Genomic DNA, 12,598 nt, shown 5'->3' on the forward strand with positions numbered 1-12,598 from the left:
GTCACACCTGCAGCCATGATGCTCCAGCTCAATGGGGGTCGAGTCTTTCAGCCCCACCTGTAAGAAGAGAAACAAAATAAATACGTATTCAGTTTGCTTTGTATTATTTATTTTAGGGTAACATTTTGGTTTAATAACATTGTGCTCTTTTAAGGAGTAAATAAGTCATATATTTGTTCCTAAATGTTTTCTATACTTACAACTTCTTATACTGATATGAATTGATTTACTTGTATACTATGAACGAAGAAAAATGACTAACAACCGAACAGGAACAAAACACAACTGTGACCTCTGTGCAGCACACACAGACCAGTCAGTCCATTTCTGGGGAGTAGCTACCTTGTGCTAGTTATATTAAAGTTAATGTTTTACTATTGGCTGTGTCTAACCTGTCTGAAATGAGCCAAATCCCCAGGAACATGTTGAGCCAGACGGTAACTAAGACTAACACTTCATCCTGACCTCACTGTGGGGCCTGTCCTCATGGACCTGTAGCATAACACCCTGACACTAAAATACAAAGTATGTTCATTAAGAATGCACATACTGTCCCTCCTCTGTCTTTCACTGTAGTCAAACTTGTTGAAGAAAAACAATAAGTTTAACGTTACAGAAATAAAAGCTTAATTACTCACCCTCCTAATTGTAGACGTAACTTCACAAGCACAACTTGAAACATGTCTCCCGCTTGCTGCTTGGTGCAGGTGAAAGTAGGTCGACATTGCTGTTTACATCGCTGACATTTGTCACAGGTAAATCTTGTAGGTATCGCAACAAACATGACGTTGTCACACAGCCACAAGCTGGACACTGGATTAACCAAATAATTGCACACTCTTATTTACATTTGACACGTTATTCAAAACCGACAGCCTGTGTGTTGTTTGCAAAACACTGCCACTGAAATACCACACTCAATTATCAAGCCCCTGCACCCAGAATGCACATGTTCAAAGCAATGTAACCAATGATATCACTTAGAAACCTGAGCTTGAACACTTTGTTGTGCACAACAATGGAGGCCACTTTTGGAGAGAGAGTTAGAGGAAGAGGTAAATACTGTATGTTGTCTTCAGTACCATACAGTAACTATGTTCAAGTCATCTTCACTCTCAGTAAAGTCATTGTGTCTGATACTGTTATGAGTATTGAGAATAAACCTATTTGTGTGTTTCCACATTGCATGTGTTCATTCATAGTCCATATTTACAGCGTGCTACAAATGAAAATGCCTAAAACTTTGACTTGAATGTCTTGTTTATTAATCAACTAATGGACAATGTTTCAGTTCATGTAAGCCTACACACACATTCCTCTTTTGAGCGTCGAGTGATTATGGCCTGCATGTCTTTCTGTTCTAACTCAGCTGTCAGCTTCTTACTGTCCTAATGTGCACAATGTAGTGACTGTTTTTTTGTCTTTTGTTTTCTTAGTTATGTTCTCTGTATTTTATATGTTTGTGTTATGTGTAACGTTGCTGCCTTCTTGGCCAGGTCAGCATTGCAAATGAGATTCTATCTCAATGCTTTTATCTGGTTAAATAAAGGTTACATACAAAATAAATAAAAATAAAATTAGCAGTTTAGACAAACATCAAATTCATAATGTTGGACAAATTAACAACTGTTCCATTTACTGTGTGAACTGTTTTAGGGGTCGACTGTATATATCGTTCTCCCGCTTGCTGCTGGGTGCAGGTGAAAGTAGGGCGATAGTTCTTATCTTATCTTGCAGGTATGCAACAAACATGACGCTGTCACCAGTCTATGGTTGTCACACAACGGCAAGCTGGACACTGGATTTACCGACACAGTACAAACCGGAAGTCAGCTAAATAAAGCTATGCACAGTGCTTGCATACTTGTATTGATCTCTATAAACGCATATCTGCATGTGAATGCAGAGATAAACTTATCCTCGTCAGACTTCTGGGTTCCAGGATTTAACTTTTACAGCATATCCTCGTGTCTTTTATTTTTGAAATATGGTCTTTAACTTCCGGTCCACCGGACTGCTTTACTTCATTCTTCAATACAAAATGGAAAATTGTTGTTATCAAAAACCAAAATCAGACCGTTTTTTTTATTAGGTCTTCTTGTTATCCGTTTTTGATTCAGACAACATAAACAGGAAAACGGCTTTGGTTTCCCGTTTTTTCGTTTTAAATCAAAAACGAAAAAACGAAAAAAGGCTGGTATTTTCGTTTTTTCGTTCAAACGTTAAATCAAACTAACAAAACGTACAGACTTTTTTTGTCAGGTTTTCTCGTTATCCGTGTTTTTATTCAGACAACAACAACGGAAAAACGGCTTTGGTTTTCCGTTTTTTCGTTTTAAATCAAAAACGAAAAACCGGAAAAAGGCTGGTATTTTCGTTTTTTGGCTTTTGGTTTAAACGAAAAATCAAACTGACAAAAAGTACACGGACCCGGAAACTGTTTCTTCAGAGCAGTGAGTCAAGCTGTGTGTGGTACACAAAGGCATCACACAATAATTAGGCGTGCAGTGGTTCATCAAATGCAGAGCAATGCTGTGACTTGTGAGCGTATTTTGACCTCCTCCATGTTAGAATACCTCAGCACATCCAAAATGCGTGAGGTTGGCAGTTGGGCAACAGAATTAGAAATTCAAGCAGCAGCAGATTGTTTGGAGTTAATATATTCACATATTGTGATCCACGCTGGCTTAAATATAGTTGCGAGAACGGGCAGTTGTCTAATCAGGGGGTTTATTTGGAAAACTGCAATGGTAACCATTATGAGACTGCTGTGTAAAACAACCTAATTTGCAGAGTTGTTGTGGGTGTTGCAAAGTGGATACTTCATGTTCAAGACTGTACAATGTCAGACGGACAACTAGAGGCAAAAGGAGGGTTACGGAACAAACGCATGGTACATCGTCTGCTGGGGACAGATTGTGTGGAAAAGAGTGATGTAAGTAAAATCACTCTTGAATTTAATCCTTTGTGCAATGAAGTGAAAAAAACACTGCACAAAGTGTAATAGACTTTGAAAAGCAGGATGTGCAGTACAGTAACTGGGTGCTCAAATACACTTGTAATATTGCAATGCTTTCAAAAGAAAGAATATACTTGAAACACTGATAAAAATGATTTTGTATCATACCTTATGATAAACAAAGGTGCTTTAAATTGTGTAAAGTGGGTGGTTCGTTAGACACGGTGTATGTATAGCAGTGTTGATATCTGTACTGGGAAGGGTGGGGTTAAAAAGAATGCAGAGAGTGTTGCAAACAGCTGCAGTTGTCACAGTCTGCTTTCTCACTCACCTATTTTCTGCATTAACATTCCTTAGTCACCTGGTAGTCACACCCTGTCTCTCTCTCTCACTCTGTTACACCCATCAGCTCCATTAGTATTTAGGCCCACTTCACTTTCACCTCAGTGCCAGATCGTACTTTGCAGCATGCCAGTCTTTCCCGCATTACCCTCCAGATTGCTCTCCCGGTTTCGACCCTGCCTGTCCCTGACCAGCCTGCCTCGCCTGCTCCCTGACCCGTTCTGTACCTGCGACACCCGTTCTGTACCTGCGACTCCCGTCCTGCTTTCTCCTGGAACCCTCGCCTGTCCCCGACCAGCCCTTTGCCGACTATCTGCCGTTTTGTCTCCTACCAGCATATTGTCTTCAATAAAGCTGGTTACTGACTATCCCTGGTTTCCCGTGTTCTGCATTTTGGTCCTCAGCTCGTTTGTGACAGCAGTCGTAGGCACTGTCGTTCAACAGATTTAAAAAAGAGATACAGGTCAATAAAGAAACTGCATTATAAAAGCAACACAATGTACCAGCAAAGGATTAGGGATGCGTCCATGAAAAAGTATAGTGATGCAGATTATCAAGAGAGAGTAAGAGTCGGTCTTAGAAAAAGGTATTGTGAGGATGATGATTACAAACAGAGCAATTGGACATACTCAGGTTAGATACCATGAAGACCCATTGCATAATCAGATGATAAAGGATTCAAGTAAAATAATGTATAGACTAAAGGTTTTACATAGAGAGAAAGTTAGAGCATTTAACAAACGTAAATATAGGCAGAATGTAAAATCCATGAGTTCAAAAAGGTATCACGGTAATCCAGATTGTAAGAAGCGACTAACAGCTAGCAACAAATTGAAGAGGCAACTAATGCAAAAAAAAATAGAGGTATTTGATTTTGTAATGCAGCAGTTTTTGGCCAAAGTTAAGAATGGACCAGTTGTTGTATGTAGCTGCTGCGAGAGGTTGTTATTTGAATATCAGGCCTTGCACTGTAAAAAAGAGAATTATAAGGATCAAGAACTAGCTAATAAATGCTTCAGAGAAACATATGTACACTGATGACTGTGAAGTACCCTGTGTGGGGATTGAAATTGGGAGAGGGCAGCTTTGGATCTGCAGCAACTGTGATAAGAAACTTTAGAGAGGTGTGATGCCACCTGAATGCGCTCTAAATAATCTGGCAGTACACCCCATTCTCCCAGAATTGGCTTGTTTGAACAGCAGAGAGCAGCACTTCATTGCCAAACATATAGCATTTAAGAAAAGGTGGGCAAAATGGAGTACATGGACCGGTGACGTGTGTTCCAGCCAATATCGCTCAAAGATGGAAGGTTCAATCTTACGAGTAAAGTTAAAGCGTAAGATGACCTTCAAAGGTCATTTTAAATATCAATTTGCAGACACAATGCACATAAAGCGTGACATGTTTAAAAATAAACAATAAGCACTATAGGGATGTTGAATTTGATCAAATTCGGTCAAATGAGTTTTGTAGGGAGGAAGAAGAGAATGAACAAACCCACACCAAGGAAACATCATCAGAGGCTGCTGAGGAACAGCCATGTTTGTTTCAGGACATGGATTTGATGGCTGTGGAAACTGATCCGGAAATTGCGGATCAGTTTTCAGAGAGAGAACTGAACATGGCCCCATCAGAAGGCAATAGTCCTGCAAAAGAAAGTTCATGCATTCCTGTACGGGTTCCCGAGGTTGAGGAACTTGATGACGCTCTGCTTAATGAGTTTAGGAGGGAACAGGATGATGACTTTGTAGACAATCTGACCTTGATGGATTTGCCAACTAACGAAACGTCTGATGTTGATGTTGGATCAGTATTTTGATAGCACATTAAATGTCGCTCCAGCAGAGGGCAATAGTCCTGTGAGGCTGTTAGCAGACATTTCCAAGGAAGCAAAATGCTTTCCTGTATTGCTCCCACTGGGCTTTAACACCTACCAAGATAACATTATCACGCTATTTTAATATGCATGTTTTAAATGCTGATGTTAGGTTTGCACAAAATACATTTGTTGTACTCAGTATTTGTCTGAGGTGCAACAGGTATTGTCCAGTGTGTCTATTGCATTGTGAAAAAGCAAAGCAGGCTTTCCATCCAAACCGATGGAAGATAATTTGTTGAATCAGGAAACCATAAGAAAACTGTTGCAATTTGATGATGGCTTTCGTTGTCTCTCACCTATTAGAGTACTGCAGGATTTTGGCAGCGCGCACAGAATGACCTCCTAGCTTGTGTGCGTCAACTTGGTGTGCCTACCTGGTTTTGTTCATTCTCTTCGGCTGATCTTAGGTGGACAAATCTACTCAACACTATTTTACAACAGGAAGGTAGAACATAGACCGCTGAAGATTTAGATTGGGCAGACAGATGTGAACTATTGCGTCGTAATCCTGTGACAGCGGCGAGGATGTTTCATTGTTAGATGGAATAGTTTTTTGAAAGAAGTTCTTATGTCCCCTTCACACCCAATTGGCAAGATTGTAGACTATGTCAGCAGCGTGGATCACCTCATGTGCATTGCTTGTTTTGGATTGAGAATGCACCCACAATTGATAAGAATACAGATGAAGAGGGGATTAAATTCATCGACACATGTGTGACATGTGAATTACCATCACAAGATGAGCCGTTAAAGGACATGTGACATCTGTGCAACAGCATTCCAAAAGACACTCTAAAACGTGTAAGAAAAAACCCACTGTTTGTCGATTGAATTTCCCCAGGCCAGCTACGGCTAGTACATTTATATGTCGCAGCAGTGAAGATGAATGCTTAGCAGAATGTAAATGTAACTTGACACCATGTGAGTGTGTAAAAGGAGAGTCTTTGGCCGTAAAAAAGGAGAAGAAGGTTAAAATTCTGAACTCCGTCAAAAAGGCTCTTTCGAACGAAAATGTTATATTTGAAAGCGTGGAACAATAGGCTACATGCACAGTCACTTCCGCATTGTGCGTAGTACTGCCCAACTGTTTCCGGTACAACAACAACAATGGCGACGTTCTACACCTGGTGTTTACAAGAGCTCCCAAAATTGAAAATTACCGATGTTCATCGAATTTGTAATGAGGTAATGAGGGATGAGCATCAATCACGTGACACTCGTGTACTCCATCCTGCTTTGCATGGTCTCATTTGGTCTGAGAGGGGACATCTCACAGAAGAAGCTGGCCAAATTCCAGGCAGACTTGTTGTCAACCATGCCCTGTGTGGCCAATTTGACGAGGGATGATGTGGCTCTGACCTGGCATAACTTCAGCCATTACATCGACAACCGATCAATTGGGGCAGTTCTCGCTCACTGGTCTGCATGCCTGCCTGGCGGATGTGTGAGACTGAGAGTGTGCTTGGCACAGGCGGCTGGGACTGGAATGGTCGGGCTGGACACAATCGCGGAGGCGATCAGGGACCATCACCTATTTCCATGGCCGCTGGTGCAGCGGTTGTACCATACGGAGTGGACTGCGGCTCTGAATGCATTGCAAGTTGTGGCCGCCAATCCTCACTATGGATATAAAGGGGACACGACGGCCGTAAAGTCTGCCAATTACAGGAACCTCTCATGGATCTGCGGTTGCCTCCTGATCAGTCTAGGGAACGACTCACTGAAAGATTACCGTGGCTTTAAAGAGGACCCGCGTACCAGAGCAGTCGTTGAGAAGATGATCTCCGACTATATCACACACGGAATGGGGGATGGAGCCGACCTCGAGACTGACTACACAGAAGATGAGATCGTGGGTGTTCAGAGTGCTCTTCCTCTGTGTCTGGACCACCTGCGGCAATAAACCACCTATGTCTCCGATCCTGGGACATGACCGATCAGGGATCCGTTCAATGATCCATGATCCAGCGAGTGTTGAAAGACCCGTTTAGTGCTGTGGCACAGGTGCATCGCTGGGAATGCCCGGTCATATCCACGTTACTATCGGAGGTGCCCGCAGCCTTCTCAACAAAAGAACCGGGTCCGACAGAGTGTAGACTCGGATTACTCCTATGGAGGTGCATCATCAGAGCCCGATGTTTAGGAGCTCGGAGGGATGAGGAAGGTAGCATGGGAGAGAGGATTTTAGACATGGAATCCAAGGCCGGTAAGGGCTCCCATGGAGATAAGGTATGACGGAGAATAAAAATAGACAAGAATTTCTTTGAAAAAAATAAAAAAGGAGGTTTATTCGGTTGGATGAATACTTTATTTTGTACCGACTTTGAAAGTACATGAAAATGAGTGGAAGAGCCAAAACCGGCGGAAAAGCTAGAGCAAAGGCTAAAACCCGCTCCTCTCGTGCCGGGCTCCAGTGTCCACAGACATCTGATGGAGGGTAACTATGCTCATCGCGTCAGAGCCAAAAACTACCAACAATATGGTGTAGAGGAAGACAGGACCTCAGAGTACGGAGGTGAAGCGCAGGGAGCAGACGGGAGAGGTTGGTTAACAAGTGGAGACACTCATTCGCACTGCATAGGAAAGTCATACAGAATATCTACATAGCTAGTCATACAGAAAAAAAATGTATATCAATTCTATCTTTTCATTTAGTAGTCACTACTGTGATGGGCCGTGTCAAAATCTACGTTTAAGAGAATATCAAGGCTATAACTGCTTAATTTATCAATAAGTAATTATAATAATACAAGTGCAATTCTAAAAAGTTGTATTCACACAAAATCTACAGGTACATGTCTGAGTCAAAGCTCCGGAGGTGCAGGCTCACCCAGTCTGATATGACCAACATAATCAGAGAGGTGAAATCCAACATGAAAAGCATGAAGAATGCAGTCACTGTCCACCAGTTTAATGTGAAGAGGGACAAACTGGAACGTCTGCCGAGCCAGGCGGAACTTCTCGACCTGATGGCCAGCAAGCCGACCTCTATCACCCAGTACCTGTTATTTGGCCACCGTCCGGGCGTGTATGCCAACATGACCAACACTGAGGTCAGAGAGGCGGATAAAAGGGGAACTGCTGAGGGCTACCTCATAATAATAATACATTTATTTTGGGGGATGCCTTTCATAACACCCAAGGACACCTTACAGGGCATAGGGGCAATATAGGGAACAATTAAAACAGCACTGAATACTTTCAGTATTCAAGATTCTACATCACAATTCTTCATCATTGTAACATGTAGCTGTGCGTTTGTGCTTTCAGCATTCAGGAGGATATCAGAGACGAGTAAGCAGGAGAGATGCCTTCGCTGCCATGCATCAGGACTGAGTGAGCCGAAAAGGGCTTCTGCACTCTTGTATATATAGGTGTGGGAGGAGCTTATTTGTCTGTGAGTTTCGTGAAGCTATCGTATGTCACAGTGAGCAGGTAAGTTGCCATGTATTTTCTTAATCCTATGTTGGACCTTTGTAACCCCAATAAAATGTTCATTCCAAATTGTTATGTTGTCTCCTTATTCATTTACAATTCACGTGTTCTCTTAATTAATTTCAAGTGGGCCGCCATTTTAGTTTTAAGGCATGAGGAGGAGTAAGCACGTGGGCGTCCATTTTAGGTTACGACCTGGAAAGGGTTTGACGGTTAGGATTATAATTATAATGAGGGGGAGAGAGTATCAGGCAGTGAATTATAAGGGGCCACCAGAGAGCGAACCTGCCACAGAAATGAGAACATGGGGCACTCGCTGAGTCAGGGAAGAAAGGGTTTGAATCCTGCTGCCAAGACGGCTACAGGACTGAATGCACTGGCCATCCTTGCTCTCCACCGAGGCAGATCCAATTCCCACCTTAGACCCCAAGACAAATTAAATGACGTTGAGTGATAGCTATCATAGTAGTGTTTTTACTATCACTCACATATAACAATTCTAATACACATCTTCAGTAGTAATCCCAGGAGTCTTTGATTGTTTCGGCTTATTATAACTAAACAATCTCCCCCCAGGATAGCCCTGCAAGCAGGGTTCTTACACCTTTTCCAAAGTCAAATTCAAGCACTTTTCAAGCATTTTCAAGGTGCATTTTCCAGCTTTTCAAGCATCTTACAGCTGTTGTAAATTACATATTTATATACACATACTCAAATGATTATTTCCCTACCTCACATTAAATCAGATGTTCTTTATGCTATAAACAACCAAATGTGTGTTTTGTGATAGCATTCTACATGAGGATGACAAATTAAAGAAAATAAAACTAAGTTTAATATTTCAAAATGAGTGATCTGTACGTAGACTAGGCCTCCCATATAACAACCCAGTCTCACGGCATTTCGTGTTCACCAACACGATTTTTAATCTATTGATTCGTGTTCCCCAACACGATTTGCCCCTTTTTTTCGTGTTGCACATCACGATTTTTTTTCGTGTTGCACAGCACGATTTTAAAAGCAATGTATTTCTACTGCTTGCAGCACGTCTTTTTCTCCGGTCGGGTCGAGGAAGACCTGAAGCTGTGTGGTTCATAAAAACATGTTCTTACTCAATATCAAGCCACAATTATTGCTTTTATTTTAAATCGTATAATTTCGGACTTTTGTTGCCGTCTGTGAGGAAAATAAATGGGGCTCAGAGCCTCAGAATACTGAAATCTGTATTTTTAAAATATTGTTTTCCTTCTAATTTGTTATTCGTTTCAAAATAACACACTGTTATTTACTCACCAATAATACACAATTATCCTTGATTTTATTTATTGGTTTAATTCCATAATCTCTGGCTTTTTTGGCCTCCGTCAGGGACTGAATTTCAAAATAAAAATAACCGGACATAGGCATTACCCAAGATCCTCAGCTATGGTTTTAAGCTCGTTTATTGGATGTTTTAGCCGCAATGCATGCTGGGATTTGTTGTTTATATGATATGAAATCCGGAAAACATTTGTGTGCATCTAGTGGTTAAAGCACGTTATTGAATCATTGTATTTGATTAAAAAAATATTAAGAGTACATACTTTCATAGGGGGAAAGTATAAATATAGAAATATAGAATATAAAAAATCAAGAAGATACTATAAAGTGATCTCTACAATAAAACAGTTTAGTGTAGCATGTATAAAGATATTAATAGGAGGAGGTGCAAAACAGAAAAACAAATTAACCTTTATTTAAACATTAAATAACAGATTAAGGTCTTCTTTTAAATAAGAAAAAAACGTTGGGGGTATCTATCTACAGATAAATATTAAGCCTGACAAAGTACTTAACGTCTAATATATTGCTTTCCTGCAATGTTAATTATGTTGAAGCACTTATTTTAACTGATATTATACATATGAATTATACTCGTATGTAGATAGAATAAGAAATGTGCAGAATATGACAGTTTAATGGTGGAGGTTCACACATATTGATAGATGTCTTGTAATGCACTGTTGAGGAACCTGTGACCCAAGTGTTTCATTCATTGCATAACTACACCGTAGTTGTATATATGATATGTCAATAAACCTTTGAAAATCTTGAAAGGGATGTGAAAAATAGCCATAATATACAGTCTTTAATTAACTATTAGTAGAGAATAACGAGTAATGAATATACTTTATTACTCGTCAATTGCAGATACATGTTTAGTAGGGGTGTAACGGTATCCGTATTCGTCCCGTCACGGTTCGGAGGTCACGGTTCGGCACATGCAGTCACACGGCGAATACGACTTTTTTTACGAGTGGGAAAAAAGTCTGTCACTCAGGGCTGTATTACACTATAATCCAGGGGGCGGTATTTCGCCTAAAAGCCAGCCGCCCGTAAATAACAAATGCAGAACAAGAACAACAAACACTACAAAATGAACAAAATGCATGAAGAAGAAAAGTTAGCTATGGCGAGTTCACACAATACACAGGAGCTAGAAGACCCACCTGCTTCGTTTAAATCAGGTGTGTGGGAACATTTCGGGTTCCCTGTGGACTATAACAATGATGGGGTGCGAGTTGTGGATCGGAAGAGGACGGTGTGTCGGCGTTGTTTCACAGTGGCGCGGTATGCTAGTGGTAACACGTCCAACATGCTAAATCACATCCGAAGGCATCACCCAGATTTGTCAATCACCGGAGCCCGGCAAAAGACGACAACTGTTCAACAGCTAATCCCCGCTGTTTTTAAGAAGCCAATAGAAATGACAGCCGAGAGACCAAAACAAATAACCGAAGCAATTGGCATGTATATTGCAACGGCAATGCGACCTTATGCAATAGTAGAGGACCCCGGCTTCAAATATTTATTGAAAGTGCTCGAGCCTCGCTATAGTGTCCCATCCCGTGCGCACATGAGCCAGTCCGTGGTCCCTGCAATTTACCGGCGCACACGAGCGGTTGTTGAGCATGAGTTGTCGGCTGCATCCGCTGTTGCACTAACAACAGATGGATGGACCTCCCGTGCTACTGAAAGTTATCTCACAGTGACCGCACACTTCATCAACTCAGAGTGGGAAATGCAAAATCCAGTTCTACTTACACGCCCTGTGTATGAACAGCACACTACCACCCACCTAGCTGAGAAGCTACAAGAGGCAGTAGCAGAGTATAAACTTGAAAAGCCCAAAACTATCGCAGTGACCACTGACAATGCAAGAAACATTGTTAAAGCTGTCAGTGAAGCAGGACTGGGTCCACAAATAGGATGCTTTGCCCATACATTAAACTTAGCATCACAGAAAGCGATGGAAGTCAACCAGGTATCTCGACTGCTGGGGAAAATCAGAAGAGCTGTTTCTTTTTTCCACCGCAGCACAACGGCTGCACATGTTTTGGAGCAAAAGCAGGAGATGCTTCACTTGCCAAAACACCGACTCATCAACGATGTGGCCACACGCTGGAACTCCAGCTATGAAATGGTTGAGCGGTACCTTGAACAGCAATCGGCTGTTTACTCGGCACTAAGTGCCCTGAAGAACAAGGATATTGCCAATCTGACTGACCAGGAGGTAAGAGTCGCAGAGAATGTGATTGAGATTATGAAACCTCTGAAGACAGTCACTACAATACTGAGCACTGAAACGGCACCATCGGTTTCTATGATCCTACCACTTAAAACCATGATCTTGAAATCTATGGAACAAAACGATGAGGCCACTCCCACTGTCAGGGAACTCAAGCATGCCATCAGGGAAAATCTGCAAAAAAGATACTCTGACGCTGGGCTGCAGGACTTCCTTCACAAGTGCACAGCTCTGGATCCGAGGTTCAAAACACTTCCTCACTTGGATCGTGCCTCTCATCTGAGAATCTATGAAGATCTCATCATCCCTGAAGTTCTGAGCAGAGCAGAAAATGTATGTATTATGGTGATATTTTAAATACCTTATCTTATGTCTTAACTAAACATTGTATTGTAACAATGGTCACTGAACTCA

The sequence above is a fragment of the Gymnodraco acuticeps genome, unplaced genomic scaffold (assembly GCF_902827175.1).
Source record: "Gymnodraco acuticeps unplaced genomic scaffold, fGymAcu1.1, whole genome shotgun sequence".
NCBI classification, from domain to species: Eukaryota; Metazoa; Chordata; class Actinopteri; order Perciformes; family Bathydraconidae; genus Gymnodraco; species Gymnodraco acuticeps.